The sequence below is a fragment of the Colobus angolensis genome, unplaced genomic scaffold (assembly GCF_000951035.1).
Source record: "Colobus angolensis palliatus isolate OR3802 unplaced genomic scaffold, Cang.pa_1.0 Scaffold23, whole genome shotgun sequence".
Lineage (NCBI taxonomy): Eukaryota > Metazoa > Chordata > Mammalia > Primates > Cercopithecidae > Colobus > Colobus angolensis.
Genome location: NW_012115488.1, coordinates 4,013,595 through 4,033,802, shown reverse-complemented (window position 1 = coordinate 4,033,802; position 20,208 = coordinate 4,013,595).

The following is a 20,208-nucleotide window of genomic DNA, read 5'->3' as shown; positions in this document are numbered from 1 at the left end:
AAAGTGCCTTGGATAGCTGAGCACCTTGGTGCTAGCTGCTACAGCTCCACCAAAAAAGGAGACCAGTCTCTCCCCTGCACTCCCAGGATACAGGCTTCTTCCATGGACATTTGCAATCCTGGGCACAGGAGATACTCCCTGACTCTTGCCATGGGGCCTCCAGACTGACATGGAGAGCTGTGTGGAGCCTGGGCAGAGTCACCACTCAGACCTACATAGACCCCAAAGTGCCTTGGATAGCTGAGCACCTTGGTGCTAGCTGCTACAGCTCCACCAAAAAAGGAGACCAGTCTCTCCCCTGCACTCCCAGGATACAGGCCAAATCCATGGAGTTGAGGAGCAGATGGATTGCAGGCCTTGCCTCTACAGTACCTCACCAGGCAAAGTCCACTGGCCTTGGATCCCAGTGCAGCCAATCCACCCTCACTTGACTGCTCGGGCTGGTAATAGTTCTGTCTTTCTCTGGTATAGACCTCCCACAGGTAACCAACTGGCCTGCAGTTTTTGCCACCGCTGAAGCCCTTGCCCTATTTCCTTTAGACTAGGGAGGGAGTGAAGAGCCCCAGAACAGTCATGGGCCTCTAGCACACCACAGCTGTTGTATGGAAAAGCAGCCAGAATATCTTCCTTGTGGGTCCCTGTCTTTGCTACTCCTCAATGGGCAGGGCCTCCTGACCTGGGCCTCCAGCACATCCTCCCTTCCTCCACCTGATTACTTCAGTCAGTGGAAGCTCTGTGTTTCTCTGGGATGGGATTCCCAGAAACAACTGACAGACTCTCTACCATTGCTGCTACAGCAGTACCAACACTTGCTACCCTCAAGCGGGGGAACAAAGATCCTGATCACTTTACTTGTACCTCAAGTACACTGCAGCTGTTACATAGAGAAGATCCCAGTCTCTCTTCACTGTGAGCCTCCGACCCCCTGCTCTTTACCATGCAGGGCTTCTGATTTCGGCCTGCAGCATAGCTGCTTCACCCCTGGCTGAACATTCCCATTGGCAGTGGCTCTGTGTCTCGCTAGGGTAGAAGTCCCATAGGCAATTGACAGCACCTACGCCATTGCCATTGTGATGGTATTACTCTTGCAATACCTTGGACTGGGGAACAAACAAGAACCTTGATCAGTTTGCACACCTCCAGCATATGACAGCTACCCTAAGGAGAAGAGGCTAGTTTATCTTCCCTGTTCATCCCTGACTTCCTGCTTTTCACCAGGCAGGACCCCCAGCTTGGGCCCATAGTACAGTCATCCTACCCCTAGGTGAACATTCTCATTGGCAATGGCTCTGTGTTTCTCTGGGATGGAATTCTCAGAAACAGCTGACAGCCCCTTTGTCTCTTACCACTGCCATGGTACCCTCCCTTACTGCTCTTGGGCTGGGGAATGAACAAAACCCCTGATTACTTTGCTCACATTTCAAGCATGCTGTGGGTGCCCTATTGAGGGGAAGCTATTCTCTCTTACCTATGAGCCCCTTGTTCTTCACCAAGCAGGGCGCTGGCTAGGGCCTGCAGCACAGTTGCCCCACACCAGGCTGAACCTCCCCATTAGCAGAAGCTTTGTGTCACTCTGGGGTGGAGTTTCCAGAGGCAACTGACAGTCCGTATGCCATTGCCACTGCACCAGTACCTGCCCTTGCTGCTACGGACCTGAGGAAGGAACAAATAGCCTTAGCTGTTTACTTGCATCTCCAGCATGACACAGTTATCCTATGGGGAAGAGACCAGATTGTCTGACACCCTCTGCTCTGCACCAGGCAGGATCCCCCTGGCATGCAACAGCAATGCACTCACCCTACCCCAAGGTGATCGTTCTGATTGACAGTGGCTTTGCATTTCTCTGAGGTGGAATGCCAAGAGAAAAATGAAAGGCCCACTGCCATTGCCACTGCCAAGTCCCTTCTCCTGTTGCACCCAAGCTGCAGAGGGAACAAAAAACAAAAATACAAAACTTACCCCAGGGCTGTAGTATGCACCCCAGGAGTGCCAAGCTGGGATCTGCAGCCAGCACTCAAGTGGGAGAGGACACATTCTCAGAGCACAGAGAGAAAGAGAGTATGGCTGTAAACACAGGGAAATACAGGGGAGACACACAGCTGAATAAGAACCTACCTACTAGCCATTACACTTAAGTGCCATCTACTGTATCATCACACCCCAAACTTCAACACTAAGTACTTCGCTAGTATACTGTCCTATGGAATCAAGAACAATAATTCGGCCATAAATAAGAACCCTGCACATAGCCTTGGTCCTCTGAAAAATTTAGAAATAAAGCCAACTGACTATACTCAGATTACACCACAGTTAAAGGAAGAACACCCTGCACATATGATAAAAAAAAAAAAAAAAAAAAAAACTGCACAAGAACTCTGGCAACTCTACCAGCCAGAATGTATTCTTACATTCCAATGACTGATCCAGTTCCCCAGCAATAGCTCCTAACCAGAATAAAATGGCTGAAATGACAGGCCTAGAATTAAGAATGTGGATGGCAACAAAGATCATTAAGATTTATAAGAAAGTTAAAACCCAATCCAAGGAACCTAAGGAATTCCGTGAAAAGTTTCAAGAGATGAAAGACAAAATAGCCATTTTAAGAAAGAACAAAACTGATTTGATAGAGCTGAGAAACTCACTACAAGAATTTCTAACGCAATTAAAAGCATTAACAGCAGAATAGATCGAGTTGAGGAAAGAATCTCAGAGCCTGAAGAGCAGTTATTTGAATCAACTCAGGCAAAAACAAAGAAAAATAATTTTAACAAATAAACAAAACCTTCCTGAAATATGGGATTATGTAAAGTAACCAAAGTTATGACTCTTTGGCATCCCCAAAAGAGAGGGAGAAAGAGAAAGCAAATTAGAAAACATATTTAAGGATATTGTCTATAAAAGTTTTCTAACCTTGCAAGAAAGGCCAACATTCAAATTCAGGAAATTCAGATAACTCCTACAAGATATGATACAAGAAAACCATGCCTAAGACACATAGTCATCTGATTCTTCAAGGTTAAACAACAGAAAAATTATTAAAGGCAGCTAGAGAGAAGGGACAGGTCACCTACAAGGGGAACCCCTTCAGGCTAACAGTGTACCTTTCAGCAGAAAGCCTATAATCCAGATGAGATTAGAGGCCTACATTCAGCATCCAAAAAGAAAAAAAGAAAATGTCTACCAAACTAAGCTTCATAAGTGAAGGAGAAACAAAAACCTTTTCAGACAAGCAAATGCTAACAGAATACATTACCACCAGACCTTCCTTATAACAGGTCCTGAAGAAAGTGCTAAACATGAAAAAAAAAGACCATTACCTTCTACCACAAAAATGCGATTAAGTATATAGATTACAGATAGTAAAAAGCAACTATACAATGAATTCTGCTAACAAACAGCTAGTAACACGATGACAGAATCAAATGTGCACATATCAATATTAATCTTGAATGTAAACAGGCTAAATGACCAACTTAAAAGGCACAGAGTGGCAGTTGTAGAAAGAAGCAAAACCCAACTGTATACTGTTTTTAATAGCCCCATTTAACATGCAAGGACACTCACAGGCTCAAAATAAAGGGATGGAGAAAGACTTATCAAGCAAAAGAAAATCAAAAGACCAGGGGTTGACAGAATTCAAACCAGTAATGATCAAAAAAGACAAAGAAGGGCATTACAAAATGATAAATGATTCAGTTCAACAAGAAGATGTAATTATCCTTAACATATATGCATCCAACACTAGAACATCCAGATTAATGAAACAAGTTCTTAGAGACTTATGAAGAGACTTAGATAAACGCACAATAATAGTGAGAGACTGCAACACCCTACTGACAATATTAGACAGACCATTGAGGTGGAATATGAACAAAGATATTCAGAACTTGAACTCAACATTTGATCAAATGGACTAACAGACATATACAGAATACTTCATAAGAGAATGTACATTATTTTCATCTGCACGTATCACATAGTTTAAAACTGACCACAGGCTTGACCATAAAGAAATTACCAACAAATTAAAAAAAAAACAAAAAACACCCTGCACACTTGGACCACAGTGCAATAAAAATAGAAATGAATATCAAGGCGATCTCTCAAAACCATACAATTATATGGAAATTAAGCAACCTGCTCCCGAATGACTTTTGGATAAAGAATAAAATTAAGGCTGAAATGAAAAAATTCCTTGAAACTATGAAAACAAATGTTCAACATACCAGAATCTCTGGGACACCACAACACAGTGTAAAGAGAAGGGTTTATATTACTAAACACCTATATCAAAAAAATTAGGAAGATCTCGTATTAACAACCTTATGTCACAACTAGAGGAAAAAGAAAAACAAGAGCAAATCAACCCCAAATCTAGCAGAAGAAAATAAATAATCAAAATGAGTTGAACTGAACAAAACGTAAATGAGAAAAGCCATACAAAGGGGCAATGAATCAAAACTTGCTCTGTGAAAGAAAGAATAAGTGTGATACAACACAAGCTAGACTACTAAAGAAAAAAGAAAAATAAAAATAAACAAAATCAGAAATTACAGAGGGGACATTACCACTGATCTCACAGAAATATAAACAAACAAAAAAACCCATAGATTAATGTGAACACCTGTATGTATACAAACTAAAAAAACTAGAGGAAATGGATAAATTCCTGGAAATATACAGCCACTCAAGATCGAACCAGTAAGAAACTGAAACCTTCAACAGGCTAATAACAAGTTCTGAAATATAATCAGTAATAAAGAAATCTACTCACCAGAAAAAGCCCTGGACCAGTCAGATTTATAGCCAAATTCTACCAGATGTGTGATGAAATGCTGGTACCAATTCTTTTGAAACTACTCAAAAAAATCAAGGAGATAAGACTCCTCCTTAACTCATGCTGTGAGACCAGTATCATTCTGATATCAAAACCTGGCAGAGACACAATAAAAAAAAAAGACAGAGAGAGAAAACTTCAGGCCAATATTCCTTAAGAAAATAGATGCAAAAATCCTCAACAAAATAGTAGCAAACTAAATCCAGCAGTGCATCAAAAAGCTAATCCGCTACAACCAAGTAAGCTACATTCCTGGGATGTGAGTCTGGTTCAACATTCACAATTAAATAAATATAATTCATCATATATACAGCACTAAAAACAAAAACCATACGATCTTCTCAATAAATACAGAAAAGACATTCAATAAAATTCAACATCCCTTTATTCTAAAAACTCTCAACAAACTAGGAATGGAAGAAACATATCTCAAAATAGTAAGAGCCATCTATGACAGACCCACAGCAAACATCATACTGAATGGGAAAAAGCTGCAAACATTCTCCTTGAAAATCCGAGCAAGACAAGAATGCCCACTCTCACCACTCCTATTTAACATAGTATTGAAAGACCTAGTCAGAGCAATCCAGCAAGAGAAGGAAATAAAAGGCATCCAAGGGCCAGGCACACTGGCTCACACCTGTAATCCCAGCATTTTAGGAGGCTGAAGTAGGTGTATCACCCGAGGTCAGGAGTTCGAGATCAGCCTGGCCAACATGGTGAAACTCCATCTCTATTAAAAATATAAAAATTAGCTAGTTGTGGTGGCAGATGCCTGTAATCCCAGCTAGTTGGTAGGCTGAGGCAGGACAATCATTTGAACCCTGGAGATGGAGGTTGAAGTGAGCCAAGATCATACCATTGCACTCCAGCTTGAGAAACAAGAGCAAAATTCCATCTCAAAAAAAAAAAAAAAAAAAGAGCATTCAAATAGGATAGGAAGAGGGGACGTCAAACTATCTCTTTTTGCAGATGACGTGATTCTATACCCAGAAAAAGAAATATGTAGGTAAGATGCCTAGTTAAGACAAAATGGTCAAAAGTGGGGCTTGTTTAGACCAATGTTCTCTATTATTGTAAGAATTTCTAGTGGTTTTCCTTTATAGGTGTAAATTTTTTACAGAGTTTCAAAAGAGCCAGATAAATGCCAGGAAAGGGTATTATGAAAATTGATTTGGTTCTATTTTTTCAATTTAGCTTGTGTCTTAACTGCATTACCGACCTTAAGATGCAGCTCATTAACTAATGGGGCAAAAGAAGCATTTTTAATACGGAAACTCAGTGTGGATATTTCTAAAAAAGAAGACACAAACTTGCTTTACCTGAGGGCCAAACTTTTATAGATAGTTCATGTAGTTTTCCTTGCACCTTTGGAGTGGAATAGTAACTAAGTGAAAAGGTTAGGAGATTCCATTTTTCTTCTCAATTAGTTGCTTAAGCTTTTCATCTGTTTCTTGTAAAGAGTCTTTTTTAAAAAAAGAAAATAACAGTTTCTTAAAATTTTTTTAGAAGTTTCTACACATGAGTAAGCATCCCTGTATGGGCCTGATCTGGGAGCCCGCATTTTTAGATGCATTTTTTAAAGTGATGAGTTGTTTATCTGGAATTTCCACATAACGGCTGTCTTAATTTTAAATTATCTTTAGTGATATTTCATCATTTTGTAATTGTTTTCTACTTCCCAAACCTAATACTTATACATGTAAAAGGCAAGCGTAGCTGGAAAATAGATTACTTAATTCTAGAGAAATCAAGGATTTTATTTTTACATTGAATCTTTGGTGTCTTCCAGCCAAGATAAAACACCAAGAGGGAAACACCACAGGGTTGGGTCAAGTAATGCTTTTACAGCAAACCTCATTGCAGGAACATTTTCTTCAGGCTATTGGTGCTATCAAGCTCTGTGTCTAGTTTATCCTCCCACAGCAGTCTTATCTTTGGTGTTATGTGCTCTAATAGCTTTTAAGTGCCTGCATCTTGCCCACCAGTCAAGTTATGGCTTGTGCCTGAGCTCTGCTTGACTAACTTGCCCAATAATTTCCCCCTACCTTAACATGCAAAAAAAAAAAAAAAAGGAGCAAAAATGATATAATACAAATTGCTGTGATTTTCAAAAGTCATAGTTCACAGACCCTGCAACTTACCACAGTCACAAATTACCTTTAAAACTAAAACTCTTGTCAGTGACTCATCAACCACTACAAATCCCAAAAGGTCACATGCTCTCTCACAAAACAAACTAACCCTCAGTATACAACCCAAGGTCATACAATCTAACAACACAAGCTAACCCTCAGGACACACCCTAAGATCATGTGCTCTCTCACAGCAAAATCTAACACTCAGTATGGTATACACATCAAGATCATTCATTCATTCACAGCACAAACTAACCCTGGATTCGAAGATCAAAATTACTGGGGGGCTTACTCTTGAAAGAGAAGAGTTTGACTTCAGAGGAACTTAAAATTTTGAAATAAAAATAAAATCCTAAAGCCCATAATCGACTGAATGGGCTTTCTTTTAGCCAAGAAATCCCTAGAGAAACTTTAAAAACTGAATTCCCAGACATGACTCAGTATGCCCCTTCCTTATTAACTTTGAATTAGAATTACTATTTTCTAAGGAGTAAGCAAAAGCTATCTCTAGAAAACAAGAAACTGATGACTCATTCCTTTATCTCCTTTAGCAAGTCTGAAGCTGTGAGTGGTCGCCCCCTCCCTCTTTGAAGTTATGATGTGGCAGTTTACTTGTTTCACAATCCATCTCTTTGTAAAAAGTGACCACCATCTCTGGACTGGTTTTGGCTGACTGGTAGAGAATGCACAGTGAGGGATTCTTGTCCTCTGCTCACCCACCCTTGGATCATGCTAATGACATCATTTTTTGAACATGTGACCCATGATGAGGCATGAAGCTCAATTACATATACACATTTCTCCTGTTGTAAATATTCATGACTCCTCCTATAGCTTATTGACTATGCATACCTAGCCAAGGCATTTAGCATAAATTCCTGTCTCATCTTTCCCTCTCTCAAAGCGCTTGCACTCAGCTTCTGACAGGAGGCTACTCTTCCCAGCCTTCCAGGTAGCAGGCTACAGGATGTCCAGCCTGCAGGCTGCAACCCTTTATGAGAAATAAGGCTGTTCTTTCCAAATGTAGGCACTTCATGATGTTTCAGCTGACACAACCCTCAGGACTTCATGAGGAAGACAGGGGATCACAGTAAGGGGTCAGAGGCACCTCTCCTACATTCCTCAAGGAGTCTTTGGGGTTGTCAGAAGTGTCCTTTAGGTTTCTCTGTCAGTCTCTAAAACTGCTAAAAGACAAAATTGCAACAAATTTAGTTTACAGAACTTAATGGGTTCTATTTACAATTCTAGAATTGGGAAATACCTTATTCTATAAAACAGAATGAGTGCCCTAATGAGCGATGCAAATAAATTTGGCTTTATAGACAGAAAGGGATAGGGAAAGCAGAAACATATAATAAAAAACAAATGGATTGCTTTCCTTATAAACGTTAAGGTACAATGAACTCTCTTATATGCCAGTAAAAACCAGCCTTTCTGGGGATTTGGCTATTTTTCTCTCCTGATTTCTTAGAAGGTCAGAGAAACAATTTTGTATTGGTGGTGTGGAATGTCAGAATGAGCAACTCTATTTTGGTTTGCTGTCTTGAACCTAGCACAGAAAGCTCAGTCCAAATCATTGTTCTCCTATAAATTGTATTTAACAGAATGCAAAAGTATCTCTTAAATTAGCATTGGTTATTTGGGGAATTCCCTTTGGTGTTAGTAATATTGCTGTATTATTGAGTCTTTTGTCCATTATTAGCTGCTTTATATTTTAATTGCATTGTATGAAATGGTAATAAGAAGTGATTCAGAAGAAATTGTGACCTTTTGAGAAATTCTTGACTGTTTAAAACATTAACTGTGGTTCTCAGAGCAAATGTGTACAAAAGATTATTAATCAACTATGATACACAAATGAAGGAAGTGATGAATTGTGATTTCAAATGATGCTCTAGGATTACTAAATGTGTATTTACCAGAAATGGAGACAATCACTTACCTTTAATTCTTCAATACTTAAATTCATATTTCCCATATTCTTCCATATTTTTCTTATTTCGTTGGCTGCCTTTATATAGATGCTGGCAACTGTTTTCTTATTCATCCATTCACTCATTCCTTCATTTATTTTGGTTCATAAAGATGTGCCCTAAACACCAGAAAAAAAGAGCAGTTTAATAGAGAAAAGCCACCCACTTTATCACTTCTCGGCCTTTTGGCTAAGATCAAGGGTGAGAAGAGCCACCCATTTTATACAAAATAGTAGATGACTCCAGGTACTAATAGTGTTCATCAGCATTTTAGCTCAGCTAACTGAGTGATGATGGTTTGAAAATGGCCTTTTTTATCCTCTCTACCCACCTCCCTCTAATATTTCTATATCATATAGAAGTAAAGAATGATAAAGGACATGTTCTATATGAAACACATGAACATGTCCTTCCTCATTCTTTTTCAATTTTTCTACTAAAAGAATATAGAAACACAATGCCTTTCTTTCTTAATGAAGTATCATTTCCATCATGAAGTTTTAATGGGGGAGAGAATAAGTTTTACACACATACACACACACACAAAATCTAAGGAGTATTCTCTATGTCCTGGGGACTATCAGCTACATACTCTCTTTGACTCTCCTGGACATCAGTTTTAATGAAGTTGCCAATCTTAGAATGTTACAAAGATCATTGTAGGGGTATGACCTTTATCTAAGTAAAGGTTTCAGTCTGTGGCCCTTTTGTGATCTGCAGTCATTCTTGGTTATCCTGACATTTTCCAAAAGGCCAAGAATCTCAGTTGCTGATTTTTTACACCTGAGGATCGTTTGTCTTTTGCTGTCATTTTCTAGCTACTGATGTCAATGTTAACACTGCTACAAATAGACATTGCCTCAAGAAAACACACAAATCATTTCTGGTTAAAAGGAGACTATATGTTTGCTAAAACTGCCTCTGAATCACTTGTCTATGAGAATTGCTGACAGGATTATTTTTTCTTTGTACCCTTGGGAAAATAACTCTTCTACATCCTGAATGTCCTTTGAAGTCAGTAGTAAACATAAATAGCGTGTCAAAAGAAATAACATTGTAATCTTTTATAATGCACTTAATAGTATATTCTGATACAACTCTGTCAAAAAATTTTATAGAACAGTGAATGGCACAAGAAGCATGCTGAAACAGAGTGAGAAGTAGATTAACTATCTCTCAGATTGCCTCCTTTAAAACATATAAAGTAACATTTTTGTAGTAGGTTGCACCATAATTAAGAATTTTTTAAAATATGATTTTCATTGGATTTATGTCTTCTTATATAAATGAGTCAGAAACTTTTTAATTCAGTTTTTAACAGAATATTTACATTTCTAAACACAACATAACTTCTTTTTTAAACTAAAAAAGCTTTAAAAGTTGTAACTCCTCCTTCTTATTCCATTATTTCTTATCTTAATATATTGGAAAGGAGCTTATTGTAAAGGAAACATTTCTGTTCCACTATGTCTATGATTGATGAGTATATTTGTAGATCTGGGAAAAAATAATAGAAAAAGAGAAATTGAAAATAAAGATAAAAGAAAGACAGTGATAAAAGAAGACTCACATCAAATTGGGAGAACATTCAACTGTGGACATAGCCAGAAATGTCAGTCTTACTAAGTAGAAACACTTGATATTGGGTGACAATATAAAATAAAAGGATCAAGAGAGAATGGAAGAGACCATAGGCAAGGAAAGAAAAAAAAAAATAGCCAAGAAAGTGAATATGATTTTTCTTTAGTTTTTCAGTAAATTAGAAATGAAATCTACTGCAGTTGAGGTAGTCTGTGGTGTTAAGGTTGAGAATTTGAGATTATCAATTTTTATGAAATTCTGTAATGAAATTCGTGTGAATAAAATTATAACTGAAAAAAGGGTACCTTACAATTTATTCAATTGTGAAGTTTTACTGGAGACAGAAAAGAGGGCTGTATACTTTGCACCAAAGCTCATGCAACTTTGCAAATAGGAATGAAGAAATAAGACATTGATAGTTACTCAGAGTAAGGACCAATGAGGGAGATGGAAGAGACTTCAATGACTGTGTGAAGTAATTATTAATTTTAATAATTAGAATATTATAAATATTGTATGTTTTTACTAATTTAAATACCCAAGATATTTACAAGAGAAGTCTGCATAAAGTTTAATACATTTATATTCCTGGTCTATTAAAATCACATTCAATGATGGTTTGTGAGCATGATTATTGTATTTATAATCAAGTAATAAAATAAATGATTTTTTAATGATGTTTTGTATTTTTATCTCAAATTTGTTTACTACCACTACAAAATTGTATATATGCCAATACTTATCACGTTATTAAATACCATTTTCCTCAAATTACATATACTTCAATGATGGAAATATTTGTATATGAATTAAAAAGTCTCATTTTATGTGCTTGAAGGGATTATCTTTTTTTAAATAATTGCATTCCAGACATAATCAATTTTAATGCATTGCTGTACTCAGAAAAAGTAAAATATATATATCCACCACATGTACAATGGCCCATCAAAAGAAAAAGAATGAAAAGGAGAAGAGGATGCAGACACTAGAGGTATCTTGTGATGCACGGTGACACCAGTGTTGCTATTAATGAGACAATTAAACCCAGGCCATTTGCAAATTGGAAGAAATGAATAACAGATTTAATTATTAAGCCAAGGATTTTCAAGGTGGCATAGGCAGTCCTAGGTAGTTAGTATATTCTAGGCACCAGAAAACAACAACAACAACAACAACATATATAGCACCCATTCAGAAAATGAATTGAAACTCAAGAATACATTTCTAAATATCTCAAAAATAACAGGATAAATTGTAATGCAAATTTGAAAGACACAGAAAAGTAAAACGTAATTTAAACACTATTGCATTTTGTAAAATATGGTGAATTTGGGTAGATAAAAGTAGATTTATAACTTCAAATGCATAAATTGGAAAAGAATTACCTCAGAAAATAAAAGAGCTTAAAATTAATGAGCATCTAACTCAGAAGTTGAAAACAAGAAAACAACGGAAGTAAACTTAGAAGATAATTTTTAAATAAATGAACAAACACAATGGCAAATAAACCCAACACAAAATTGAGAATCAACAAGTCCACACTTGAAATGGACAATAAAATATCAAACTTTGAGTGAGATTAAAGAGAGAGAGAGAACCTGGAGAGGGAGATGGACACAGAAAGATGGAGATGCAGAGAGAGTACACAGATAAACTGAATTGAGGGTAAAAACATACAGTACAGCAGAGATTGTAGAGAAATTACTTTGACTGATTTTTATACTAGTGCATGTTAAACTATATATGTGGAAAATTACTAGGAAATATTACTTTCAGAATCTATCCCTAAAAGCAAGAGAAAACTGCACTGTTAAACTATTAAAGAAATTTAAACAATGGTTTAGTGGAAGCGCCAACTAATCTCTTTTTAAGAACAGATCATTTCAGACATAAAAAATACATCTTTTGGTGAATAGATAATTGAAAAATATGCATGCTTCCACTTTTTCTATGAGGACACTCTAACTTTTACATCAGAATTCACAAGGACAGAGTAATCAGGGCAATACTACTAGAAAATGTAGATGAAGCTATGACAATTCATATGGGAATAAGATAAACAAAGATAATACTCCTGGGCCAAAGTATATTTATCCTAAAAAGTAAGGTGTGTCTATTATTAGAAAATGTGTAACTGCTATTCCCCACAGTAAGAGATTGTGTGTGTGTGTGTGTGTGTGTGTGTGTGTGTGTGTGTGTGTGTGTGTATTTCATTTGGCGGTAAAAAAAAAAAAAAAAAAAATGACAAAGTTCAAAGCATGATTTTGAGGAAAATGTTAACCTAGGAATAGATTGAAAGGAATTTGGTAATAGGTTTTACAATAGATCTACAACGAAATATGGTAATAGGTTGGTAAACTAAACTTGGTAATAGGTTCTATGAGAAATCTACAGTGAAATATGTCGTCAATGAAGAAAAATTAGTAATATTCCCTTTAAAATTATAAGCATGTTAAATATCACCACTTTCATTTCATTATCTTGACCCATGTATAATGAAGAAATAAAGGAGGAAAAAGGCAAGTAAAGACAAAAAGATTGAAAGAAAAAATAAATGTCTTTATTTTAAAGTGACTTAAATTCCCATGTAGAAAATTCTCAGAAAGTCCTCATATACATTGTTAGAAATACTCAAAATTTAGGAACTTGTCTGTATACAAGGTCAATGGACAAAAATCTATTTTCTCTCTGTATAACGTCAGGAGCAGAAAATATAAGTTAAAAATAAGTCAATTTTGTATAGCTATAATGACCATTAGGTACTAGAAAGAAATGTGAAAAAATATAGTCAGAATGGTTACAAAAAACTATAAATTTTCTTGAAATATTAGCAGCAAGATATCTCAGCTATATTTGTACAAAATACAATATTACAAGATATACATTCTGCCAAATAAATTAATGTATAAATCTAATACAATTTAAATTAAAATAAAAGAGCATTTTATCTAGTATTTGATAAGGTGACATTAAAATTTATACCAAAAAGTAATTAAACCATCAAGAGTAGGAAAATCCATTTGAAAAAGAAGTGTAACTTCTTCTACGATATGATTAATACTTAATCACAAGTGTGCCAAGGTTGGTGTGGGGAATGGTCTTCCTTGGTTGCAGGCAATAAAATATGCATTATCTGTTAAGGATTTAAAGTAACAGTTAAACCAAGTAAACGTACTTTTGTTCTTAAAATACCAACATGGTTGGCAATTCTAAGCTGTATCAGAGATAAAATTCTCTTCCATGTTGAAGTCAATCCCTCCCAAAACCTCTTCTTTGGTATTTTACTGTTTAATCATAAAGTCAGAATATGTAAGTCAGTACAGTATTGGGGCAGACAAAAAAAAATAAATTGATTGGTCGAACAGAGCTCTCAGATATATATAGAACCATTCATACATTGATACGTGAAAGTGGTAGCATTACAGGGCGGTGCATGGATACACTTGTGTTGAAAGAAAATAAATGAAACCATCAACATTTTAATTGAGAAGAGTTTAACGAAAGGAATATTTCCAGAGTTGCCGGCAGGGCCAAGGAAATCAAAAATTCATTATAAAGCTTTTAAAGACTAGCATCAGACCTGAGAGACAAGAAGAGGAGAATGTTACCTGAGCCTCTTGTAGCCACCATGAAAGATAGGCTTTCAGGAGCTGTAGCCATTAAGAGAGAGAGAGGAGAGGAAGAAAGAAAAAAAAAAAAAAAAAAAACCCTCAACTAAAATGACAAAGAAGGCAAGGGAGAGAGATCAACACCTCTGCTTTTCTCTCTTCTCACTTTGATGCCCAGCCTGCAATTACCATTCTTCAAATTAAACCAGAAGCCAGAGGGCAAATTTGCTTAGACAGTGCACTTCGTAGAGGTGAGCATTCCAGGACATAGCGCAGAGAAGCACTGAGGAATGATTTGATAAAAGGAAAACCAGCACACAAACCTTTTTATCACTCAAGCTTCAGCGTTATGATTTGCTTGGATTAGTTGTCTGCAGATATTTTCTATAAAACAGTCAATATTTTTGATGAGCATAAAAGTCTGTGTTATAACTACACAATTCTATTGTTGAACAAAAGCAGCCATTCATTCATATACACACCTAAAGCCTCAGTTGCAACATTATCTAACACTACTGCTCACTGTAAAAGGTAGAAGGGATAAGGAGTAAACAAACAGAAGGAAAAAAGTAATTATTAAAAATAATAGTCATGAAGCCTAATTCGCAATTGTAGTTTTATACCACTCTATGGCAGCATTTCTTATTATTGTCTTCAGCCTAAGGACAAATAACATGACAAAGATTTTTAATACATTTCAGGTATGCTGTCCTTCTTCTCATTAGTGTATTACATAATGCTTTAATACAGGGGTGTCCAGGAACACTTCTACATGGTATTATTTAGAAGATACCTGACAGGTATAAAGCACCTACACCAACATTCATCATTCCTGATTATTAGGATTCCTTCCTCTACAAGATGATCAGTCACTGACATAAAGACACTGCTTCTCAAATTTTAATAGACCACAACAACTATCTTGGATATTCATTACTGGCTAGGAAAGCAGTAAAAGTGTATTTAATATTAATTACCTAAAAACAAGACAAACATGAACTGGAAGACAGATTAATTCGGTAGCTGTAGGATGAAACCTTAAATTCCATGTTGCTGAAACTCCCAAATAATGTTCCCAGTTGATTCTCTGAACACACTTGGAATCAAAAAGCTGTAGACTGCTATTAAGTTCAGGCTCCAATTAGCCAGTCTGGCTGACTCTTAACACCACTCCCAGTACATTGCATCCCTAATCTCTAGGGAAGTGAACCCACATAATTAGATTTGTCTGATCCAAACTTATACATATTCACTTATTCAGTGTTTAATTCTTTTCTGTCCTGTCACTTAAGGGCATTTCTTTAAGATTCTACAAAACCTTCTTGATTCTTTCCTTGAGCCTGTATTTGGAAATGCAAAGCTTGTTCACTGTATTTCTCCAGGTATGTACTTAAAGGCAGCCAGAAGCAGACAGCAAGTCTGCCCCAAAGTCTTTGTAGTCATCAATTGTGACCAATCATCTTCAAAGTTACTAAGTGCCATAAGCATTTAATCTTTCAAAGGTTTTCTATCTGTGTACTACCCATACGACAAACCATCTAATGTGAATTTGATTTCACTGTATACTACATTTCACCAACATCACATATGTTGCCAAAAAGGAGGTTAACCTAGAACTCATCAAATACCCAAACTACCAAATCTCAAAATTTCATGTTCTACTTGGGAAAGTTTCCCTTAATACTCTGCTTCAGGGCTACCTCAGAGTTGGACTGTAATGTAACCTCAGTTCACATGTATTGAGCCAAGCCGTTTGAATTCACTGTTAACCCAGGTGTTATAAAATTAACCACCATATGGTACCGGTCATCTGCTGAATATAAAAAACCTATATTATTTTAGTAATTACTCTAATTTGGGTAATCTCTCCTAAATACAGAAAATATATACAAGATAGAAAAATTGCTTGTCATAAAAATGTCAAAGATTTATATCAAGCAAAAATATATACTAAACATGATGTTTAAAACTATGCAATAAATTATCATTTTAATCCTACCAGATTAATGTTAAAATGCTGGATAAGAAATTTACGTATTATTACATGTGAACTATAAGAATAAATAAATCATTTGCATATATTAATATGCAAATAACATACATAAATTAACTTTGGATTTTGGAAATATGGATGCAGTTTTTTTTCTTTCCTATTGTTCATTATTAGTCTGAAGAGAAAATAATTTACAAGTCGCTTTGAGTATCCTGGTTAAATTTAATTGGTTCTCTTTTGATTAACCTTTGCCTAAAGTTTCTTCTTTTTTCAGAGTTTCTAGGGTTATGGAATTGCCAATGAGTTCTTTCTAATCTTGCAAAAGTCTTAAATCAGGAAATGCTGTTTCCTAAGTCTATACAAGTTCCAATTCATCTTAATAATCCATGAAGCTGCAAATGCAGCAGATAATTATGTTTCTCTCAAGATAGCAAAGCCCATAGGTCATTCTGTTTAGGTAGACATTGAAACAACTGTACTGCAGTATTGGAAGCCAAAACAATTAGTGGAATAATTCTGCACCATCTGCATTATTTCTTGTCTTCCAACTCATGTTTGTTTTTGGATAATTAATATTAAAATAAATACACTTTTACTGCTTTCCCAGCCAGTAATGAATTTTTACCATGATAGGCTAAGCAGGGTATTTTGGAGAAATTCAAGCATTGTTGCACTTACAATTATATTCCTTGATAGAATCAAATAGTGCAAAGCTTGATGAACAGTTAATACAATTACCTTGTTGCTAAAGCTGACACCTCCAAATAGCAATAAAGTCATCTGACGTTGGAGGCATACTTTAGCTTTTGTTCCAAGGACAAATATCAGTGCAGGCAATGAGGGTAAAAAGAAGAATTTTATTCCATGAAAATACAAAAACAATGAATGCTGAATCTATCAGAAGTGAGAATTTAGGGAAAATGTAACTGATGTCTTTTGATGAATGGCAATTTACTTTTGCTATGCTTTGTTATTAGCACCATATGGTTGAAAACAAAATAATTCTACTTTTAAAGATGTATTAATATCTTCCAACAAGAAAAAGAAAGGTTTAGAGTGAGATATTGACTCACGCATATTTCTTAGCATTTAATTAGAATAGATTTTTTCCTTGTGCCTATATTAATGAAGAAAAAGTTAATTAATGTGAGCATTAAAACTAAAGTTTTTAAATTCTCAATAAGCTAGATACCCAAGGTTATCTCACAGCAAATAATGAGCTTCAAAACCATGAGCTTTCTTCCTCTCTCCACCCCCCCGCTCAACTTCCCATCCAAAGAGACTAGTAGCTTGAGCTTCTGAGGGGAGAGAAAAATTATCCCTTTTCTCCGTGCTATTACTAGATTTAAGCCAGTAGTCATCCGTGTTTTGAGCTTATCGGTAGTAAATAATATCCAAACTCTTACTTAAATTCATTTAATATTGTGAAGACTGACTGCCCTGACTACCAGTTTAGAATGAATTGTACTTTATCTAGGTTTTCATAGACTAAAGTGCTGAAGCAGCAACGTTAGATTGTAATTAAATGGAATCTTTGCTGTTTACACTCTCAAGAATGTGCCTATTTGGAAATCTGAAACATATAATACCTCAAAAGCTGGAGTTGAATAAATAGACAGCACAAAATCCTCAAATAGATCACTGGGAATGAGAAGTGGAGCAACTGCGCTTCAGACTTTGAATCCTGGACTAATATATTCCTTCCTGTTAGGGACACGGCATCATATGAATGTCTTTGCTTTAGTTTGTATACTGAAACCTGCAGAACATCAATCCATCTTTGCAAAATATTGTTTCAGTTTTCAGTGCTTCAGTTGTAGCTGGGGAAGGCAATCTCAGTACTCTATCAAGCCAGCTATTTCTGTTTAATGCAAAACATAATATGAGCAATGTATCCTATGGTTGGTTATGTGATATGGCTAATGAATCCTATTATTATGGGCCCTCTCTCTCACTTCCTTCACAGTCCAGTAGATCCTTGTTTGGATTCTATGGTGTGTGGAATTCCATGCATGAAAATCAGGCATTCAGTAAACCTTCAGATAATATTTCTGGTTGAGGCTTTGTGGGCAAGAAGGACAAACTCACATCTGGGATAAATGTTTATTCCTGTGCAAAAACTATCTACACTTTCAGGACCTAGTGAGCACAGTCAGTGATACAGTAAGTCATTTTGCCATGAAATGCCCAGTTGCTTTCCATAAGTAATAATGTCATACAGATATCTTAGAATTGGTATCTATTGCAGACTTAGGTGTGTCACTAGATAGATTGCTCTTAGTAACTATTTCATCAAGCTGTTAAGTCTGATTATAACCTCCATCTCTGCCATCATGAAAATGTAATGAGTGTGTTCAAAATGTCATTAGTGTTACCCCTGAACAAAGATCAAGGATTTTTTTTCCTATTATCTAGTGGTTATTTTATGGTGTATGCTTTCTGGTGAGTGTTAACATGATGAAAAGAATGTCAAACTTTTTGCCCACTGCCATGTGTTCATTCACATGCTTTCTACCCCAGATTGTCTAATTTAAGCTTGGCCAGATGTATAGCTTCTAATTTACCATGGAATGGTGCCAGGCACAATCTGATTTATGTCTTGGTGAGTCCAACAAGATGCCATTAATAGTGGACAAAGTCATGTTCACTTGATGCTTCATGGTCAGATGTTCAATTGAAACAGCCCGGTAGCATACCACGAGTTTTTCTTATCGAGTGTCTAAGGAGTAGATGGTAAGGAATGACTCCTGAAATCCAGGGACCTATGGTATGATTCTCCTATTAAGACTTGCTGTGAATTCCACTTGGCATCAGTTTCTACCTTGACACTACCATCAAAATAGACCTTCTGGTTCTTATGGCCCATTTAGCAAGACTTAGGATATTGATCCTGGTACAGCATACTTTTCTTCTTCAGACCTCACTCAATAGGGGAAGATTTTGTGTTACTCAATATATTTATAAGAGTAGTATTTATACTAGTATTATGCATTGCCTCTAGTATCTGAGGAGACTCAAAGGCTGTTGTGCTTTCTTACTTGTAGAAGAGAATGCAAAAGTATGCAAGTTATCTTTTAGTTTGAAAGAGATGTCCTGGGTTTCCCTACCATTGGACCATTAAAACCTTTACTGAAATGGATAATCCTTGAATCTTTGTAGGGTTTATTTCCAACTCTCTGGAATATATTCATCATATCAAGGGTTCCAACATATAAGACCCCTCTTATACTTAATGAACATGCTGTCATTGATGCAATAAATCAATTTGATATTATTTTGTAAGTGCAGATGGCCCAGAAATCTTTGAACTATGTCAACAAAGAGTTTGCTAACTTAACAGCCCTGAGGTCAAATTGCAAATGTGTTTTTTTTTCCATTTTATATAAATGTAAACATTTTCGGATCCATTTTTCTGATTGTAATAAAAAAGTACATATTAACTATAACAATGATCATATATACTATGTTCTGGAATATGCATTAATCTTCTCTAGCAACAGTCATAACTCACATGAAAGATACTCTCAGGGCAACTGTTTGTTTGCGATCGTGGTAGTATACAACTGTTCTCTCATTTATCTGTTTTCTACAGGTATATAATGGTATATTCAAAAGAGATATGACAAGGGCCACCACCATTACATTCTTTAGATCTCTAAAGGTGGCACTAACCTCTCCCATCCACCCATGATGTGATATTATTTTTTTTTTGTCTTGTCTTTGTGGGGCAGCAGTCATAGAGACTCCCACTTGCTCTTCTCCACTATGACAGCTTCAGTCTTACATATAGGTGGTGATCCAACATCAGAGCTTCTCCAAATGCTGAGTTTATCAGTCTGAATTACACATTCAAGGGCTGAGGAAATTACACCAGTGTAATAACAGGTAGCTGGACTTTGACCAAGATTCTACTCTTTCCCTGGCCTCCATTCTAACGGGGAAACCATAATGATGGTTTTGCTCTCAATGTATTAATATGAACTCAGACTCTATTTCCGATAGTCCTCAAAATATCTGAATATTCTTTTTTTTACCAATATATAGTCAGCTATAGGAAAAGAAAGGGGGCTTGATGCTG